The following is a 7,379-nucleotide window of genomic DNA, read 5'->3' on the forward strand; positions in this document are numbered from 1 at the left end:
CCATAACTACACCAAGCAGAATGCAGTCCAGCCTACCGTGGTCACCATTGTTTTGAATCGTGGCTGTCGTACAGTGGTGACTCTCCCTCCCAGCCACATGTAATTCTGTCAGTTTGATAAGCATTCCAATGATGCCTTCGTCCAAGTTATTGATAATTGTAGACCACCACCAAGCTGAGCTCAGATCCCTGAGTCATTCCAGCGGAGACCTTCCCCCAAGAAACCACATCATGGAGCCATCACTAACAGCTCTTTGGGTTCAAACATTCTGTCAGTTACAAATCTATCCCTCTACCCATTCTCCCCCACAAATACTTTGTTTAAGCATCTTTTTTCTCAGGCTTTATTAAACTCTACTAAAAATCTGATTAATTCTCTACAGCATCTTGCTAATTTGCTGGCATAATTCCCTTATGTGAGATGGAAGTGAGGCCAGTATTGCCTAAGGCCACCATGCTGTTCCTTGGTAACCACTGCTTCCCTTTCAGAGATTTGTTAAGCCCCTCCTAACTCTCCCCCTATGTACTAGAATTTTGCCAGGAACTCAAGTCAATCCCATTGGCCTATTCCTTGCTGCCTGAAGAAGCCATACTCCCAGCTGTGCTAGTCTCCCATCCTTCACATTCTATCACAGTTTATGGCTAGAGGATGACTAATTGCACTATGTACTCTTTCAATACTTCGAGTATAGTTTTCCATCTGCATTCCTTCCTGTGATGGGGAATGTGTTGAGCGTGGGGTGTTCAGGGAGCAGTCACAGAGGGAAGAAAATTCCTTGTACAATCTTTGCTGGAAAAGAATGAACTCCAAAACACATTGGTGATGTTAAGTGAAAACATTGGCAGAGAAAACCATCACAGCAAGCCACTACAACTCATAAGGTCTCATTTTTCTCTTCTGTAAAATAAGAGGGTTGAACTGGATGACTTGAGGTTTCTTCCACCTCTATGATATGAATTCCCTAGATCTTAAATTTTTCTTCTGTAAAATGAAGGGATCATATGCGAAAAGGAGAGTTGGAGTAGGTGGCTATTGAGGTCCCCTTGTTCCTCTGTCTGGGAAGCTTTAATTTCAGTCCCTCAATCCCCAGGAAGATAGAGCTATCAGAAAGCTTGATGCCTTCTAAATTCCCTCTTCCCTTGTCATCACCCCCTCCTCCATACTGCACTTCCTCACCTCATTCTGTTCTCAGACTCCTGGCTTCTGGCTCAGTGTCTTTCATGTACACATTCCAAGGGTTGACTTCAGTTCCCAACAAAGGGCCCCAGATGAATTAACATTCTGATAAGGTCTTCAGTTCTATTTGGGAGCTTGTGGAGTACTGCTCCTACATTCTTTTCTCCTATGAGATTTTAGTGTGTGTATGGCCATTGAGGAAATAGTGGGGTATCTGCAAATATTGTAAGCATCTGGAAGCTTCAACTCCCCGAGAATCCTGCACTACCTAGAGCAGGTCAGACCTTTTCACTGATCTAGACCCAGCAGGATGTCTCGTCTCCCCAACCTTCCTTCATACTCTTCAGGGACATAGCTGTCACCTCCTGCAACAAGATGTGTACCAGACTGGAGTCAGCAAGCCTAGCTTCAAAACCTCACTTGGCTGCTCTTACCAGCTCTATAAGTTTGAGTAAGGACCCATGGCTTCTCCAAGGCTTTGTCTCCATCTGGAATAAGGGGCACTGACTCTTCTGTTCCCTAACTTGGAGGACCCAGGAGTGAGGAGTCAGATGTCTGCCTCCTAGACCTTGTAGTGCTGTGAGCTCAGGACTTCTTCAATGTGGATGGTGGACAGTGGGGGACAAGGGGGGGGGGGTTCCTTCCTCCAATCTCTTGTCTTTCTTTACTGTGTATTTGTTGTGTTCTATTTCAATTCAGTAGAGCAGATATTTGATGAGCAGGGATCAGCTTGTTTTTTCTTCTTTCTCCTGGAACCTAAGCTTGAATGGTAGGGATCTTTGTCCCAGTCACAGACACAACCTTATCAAGGCATAGGGTATCGAGCTTCAATAGTCAGGCCACCTAGATTTGGGGGAATTTATTCCAAAAGATTCATAGGAAAGACCAGCAGGTTCTTGTAGGCCGAAGTTCTGAAGGAAAAATTATTCTGAAAAGGTCAGAAGCCCTGAAGAATCCCTTCCTGGAGATAAAAAAGGAACAGCTTGAATGAAGAATGATGAAAGAAGGGAGAATTTTCTTAAGAAAGCAGTGTGGGGATGGCTAGGTGGTACAGTGGATAGAGCACTAGCCCTGGAGTCAGGAGTACCTGAGTTCAAATCCGGCCTCAGACATTTAATAATTACCTAGTGTGTGGCCTTGGGCAAGCCACTTAACCCCATTACCTTGCAAGAAAGAAAGAAACAGAGAGAAAGAAAAACAAAAAAAGAAAGAAAGGAAAAGAAAAGATTATTGTCTAGCTGTATGACTCTGGGCAAGTCATTTAACCCCAATGTCTTGCAAAAACCAAATAAATAATTTTAAGAAATCAATGTGACTAACTGGATTCATTTTTGTTGTTTTTAGTTTTTTTGCTTTTTATATTTGCAAATTCCTGTCCCCATTAAATCCTTCCCATCAGGAAAAACATTAAGGCAACATCAATCAGTATGGTCACAATGTCTGACAGTGGATATCACATTTCCCATGCTTGGTCTCCACCTCTCTACTGGGAGGAAAAAGATTCATTTTCTTACCAATTCTCCATTACCATTTGATTGTAGCTATGCTACAGGGTTCTGTTCTGGGCCTTCCATACTCATCAGTTCCCATGGATTTAATTCTCATCTCTATGTGAGGCCTCTCAGAGCTACTTTATCTCCTGACTTCCTGTCTTGCATTTCCAATGCTTAGTCATTATTGTCTCCAGGATCAGATACAAAATGCTTTTTTTTTTTGCCATTCAAATGTATCATAATCTTCCCTTAGTCTACCTTTCCAGTTTTATTACATTCTCTCTCCTTCCTCCATTCCCACATAGTTGTAAACCAGTGATCTGTTCTCCTTGCTGTTCCTTGAACAAGATCCTACTGGCTGTCCCCAGGACCTGGTGGGCTCTCCCCCATCTCTTTCTCCTCCTGCTTCCTTCTCTCTCAGCTAAAATCACCTTTTTACAGGAACTCTCTTAGTTTTAGACCCTTCCTTCCATTGATTACTACATCACTGGAGGGGTGGTTAGGGGACATTTAAGAAGGAATAGCACCTCTGGTGTGAAAGCTGGTCATCCACCTTTAGTGTCCGTTTGATTCACCCAACTCTCACCTATGGCTCTAAAGAGCTGGAGCATGCACAGCAGCCATTAAATTCTTTTGCCAGGTGGGTTAAACTTTTTTGAGGATAACTGAGGGGTCTCAAACCCTTTGATAAGTTGAATAAGTATCTACCCCAAGCATGTGAAGACCTCCACTGGTAAAATGGGCAGATGAGAGCAAAGGCAGCTGAAGCCAGCTCTGAAGCATTTAGACCTTGGTCAGACTTGGTCATCGAGGTCATCCACTGCATCCCAAGCCATCATCAATTATCTTGAAGCTGTCTTGCCACTAGACTGTGGCTTGGAAGAGACAGTGAGGCCAACAACTTCATGCAAGTCTGCCTCATTTAAATCCAATTTATGTTCAAATCAAAAGATATTACCCATCTCATTTTACCCTATTTACTTCAAAGTCCTGATGAAGCAGAAGGTGCAGATACATTGGGAGCTGTAGTCACAACCTTTCACATAGGTGACCTAGACCATAGAGTTGTCTCCTCAGTGGGATTCAGCAGCCCCCCTGGATGTCTGAACAATATTTTAAGGATCACATAGCTCAACTCCTAATATAAAGAATGGGCTAGAAAAAGGACCCTAAAAACATTGTCTACTGAACCTTAGCCTGATTACCTTGGCAGAGAGGGATCCCACCCTGTGCTTGAAAAAAAAATGTACAAAGTTGTCTATAAAGATGATCCCACTCAACATAAGAATTTGGAATGTACGTAATTTTGAACAATATGAAATCCAGTAGACACGAGCAACTCTTGTTAGAGAATTTAGCAGGTATAACATCTAAATAACAGTTCTGAATGATACCAGGCTGGCAAATGAAGGCTACCTTATTGAAGTAGGAACTGGGTACACATTTTTCTGAAGTGGTTGCAGTGAAGGGGAGCACCATGAAGCCAGGGTAGATTTTGCAGTCAAAACGAATCTAGTCAAGAGAGGACAATAGGCTCATGACAAGGCGATTGCCACTTGCAGGAAAATGCCACACCACCATCATATGCTCTCACCACAATCAACCTTGAAGTGAGAGATATTTTATGAATATCTGGAGACCTTTACAATCAATATACTAAAACAGGACAAGCTTATAATTCTGGGTGACTTTAATGCAAGAGTAGGCTCAGACTACTAGACATGACAGAATCCTTGGAAGGAATGGAATTGGAACCAAGAACAGCAGTGGTCACAGCTGAAGACTTCTGCATCTCATGACTTTCTCATCACCAATAACATCTGTTTACCTAAATGCAGTAAAACTTCATAGATGCACTCTTGTAGCAAACATTGGAGAACGTGTGGTATAGAGACCTGCACTGATCAATCATCTTCAATCTGTATTGACCACAAGGCAGGAGGACTACAAGAAGACTTGATGTGAATAGATTAGTGTGTTTTTCTGAGAGGAAGAGTTTGTTGCAAACTTGGAGGGAGGGAGTTGGCAACAGTGGAGAAGAAGTTGTGGGCAGTTTTCAGAGATTTGGTGTACACATTTGCTCACCTGGACCAGAATACTCACAAACTTCAAGACTGGTTTGACAAAAATGATGGGGAAATACAGAAGCTGCTAAATGAAAAACAGCTCCAGCAGGATAGTTCATCCATTTCTAAGAAGGCAGCATTTAATTACATCAAAAGTAAAGTACAACTGAAGCTTAGAAAGATTGAGGATTCTTGGCTCAGTAAAAAGGCAGAGAAAATTCAATTTGATGTGAGCAGTAATAATCCAGTGTTTTCATATTGTCCTAAAAGCTGTTTACAACTACATGGATTAAAGATCATCTCAACTTGTGATGGAACCACATTGATTAATGATATGGACATGATCCTGGAGAGATGGGCTAAACATTTCCAGTGTTCTCAACAGATTTGTCATCAATCAATACAGAAACCACTGATCATTTACTTTAGCTTGAAGACAGTCTCTAGCCAAGAAGAGGTTTCTGAATGCCATTAGGCTCTTCTCCTTTGGCAAAATGGCTGGCATTGAACCTGTTCCAGTAGAGATTTACAAGGTAGGGAGGCTCCACTGTAATCTTTTTCTGGGTTATATGGAAAGAGGAGCTTATCCCCTGAGTTCAAGTATCCTTCCTTTGCCCATCCCTTTGGAGGTAAAAGGAATAGATTGTCCTGTGACAGTCACAGGGAGGGGTCTCAGTTATTGCTGATAAGATGCTTTCCAGAATCTTCATTAATAATCTGATCCTTCACCTAGAAGATGTTCATTTCCCTGAAAACCAGTGAAAACCAGAAAGACCATGGAATGGTCAGTATGTGTTTGCTGCCCAACAATGCCAGGAACAGAAGTCTGTGCACATTTGTCAATCTAACCATGGTTGCCAAAAGTTCATCAGTATTATACAGCAAGTTTCATGACATCTGAAGCATGCTTGCCTGAGATCTGGCTGGTGGTTGATGCTCTTACAGTTACCCAGTTACCAAGTTACCAAGGGAGTGAAGCAGGGCTGTATGCTTCTTCCCATACTTTTCAACATGTTTTCAGCAATGTTGTCAGGTGCCTACAAGGATGATGCACTAATGATTAATTACTTAACTTGAAAAGGCTACAAACCAAGGCTAAAATGGAGGGAGAGTTGATGCATGATGTTTTGCTTGTTGCTGTTTGCAGATGATTGGGCTCTCAATGCAGCCTTCAAAGCTGAGATACAACAAATTATGGATCTGTTCTCTGTTACTTGTGCTAATTTTGACCTAACAATTAACTCCAAAAAAATACAGGTTCTTTATCAGCCAATATGGATGGTGGAAACCATTCATATGTGGGAATTGGTTACAGTAAATGGAGAAATTTTATGCTGTGGATAAATTAACTCACCTTGGCAATTTACTTTCCAGGAATAGGCGTGTAGCTGATGAGGTTGATGCATGCATTGCCAGAGCTAGCTCAGTGTTTGGAAGGCTTTGAAGAAAAGTATGGGAGAGAAGAGGTATAATATGCCTACCAGACTCAAAGTCTACAGAGCCATTGTGCAGACCTCATTGTTGGTATGCCTGTGAAAACAACCGTCTACCAGCACCTTGCCAGGAAACTGAATTGCTTCCATTTGAATTGTCTTGGGGACAGGTGGTACAGTGGATAGAGCACTGGCCCCAGAGTCAGGAGGACCTGAATTCAAATCCAACCTCAGACACTTCATTATTGCCTAGCTGGGTGACTTTGGGCAAGTCACTTAACCCCACTGCCATGTAAAAACTAAAAAAATAAATGAATTAGAAAGATACTGAAAACCTAGAAAGATAAGATACCAGACACAGGTTCTTTCTCAAGCAAAACTACAGAGAACACATGTCTAATAGGTTGACTATGTTGTTTGAATGCCAAATATGCTTATCTAATAGATTGTTTTTGGAGATCTCAGACAAGAGATCTCAGACAATATAACGGTCAGAAGTGATGCAAGTAACTCTCAAGGTTTCTGAAGAACACTGACAAAGGATGGTATGCCCTCCTCAGAGAAAGCACCATGCTCTCTGAGCAAGCCAGAATTCCAGGAGCTCTAAAGAAACACAGGACACACAAATTTAGATCCTACTCCACTTCAGACGGTCAGATGGACAATTTGTGCACATACCGTGTTAGAGCTTTCCAAGCTCCTCTATTGTTCTGATCTGCCACGGACAGATACTCTGTACCTGGAGGTTGTTGTGGTCCTCTTTGAGGATAGACAACCACCATTTCCATCACTGTGTGTACTATTGCTGTTTAGAGCTTGTATCTGTCTAGATTGTAAACCTTTGGAGAGAAGGGGCTCTCTTGCCATCATATCCTCAGTGCCCTGCAAATTGTAGGCACTTAACTAAATGTATATTGACTGACTAATAAAATTGTCGTGCATGTATATATACTCTTTTCCTGATTCTTTCCAGGCAGCTGAGTGTCACAGTGGAGAGCCTGCTGGACCAGGAGTCAGGAAGACCTCAGTTCAAATCCAGTTTCAGACCCTTCATAGCTGTGGCCTCTTATTTTCAGTTTTATTTTTTCCTTTATTTTGCTGATTCATTTTGATATATTAATGCACTCATTTCTTAATTTCTTGAACCATAAATGAAACTCTTAAATTTTCTTTTTTTCTCAATAATTGCATCCTCTGATGTAAATTTACTT

Source organism: Macrotis lagotis, chromosome 3, assembly GCF_037893015.1.
Source record: "Macrotis lagotis isolate mMagLag1 chromosome 3, bilby.v1.9.chrom.fasta, whole genome shotgun sequence".
In the NCBI taxonomy this organism is placed as follows: domain Eukaryota; kingdom Metazoa; phylum Chordata; class Mammalia; order Peramelemorphia; family Peramelidae; genus Macrotis; species Macrotis lagotis.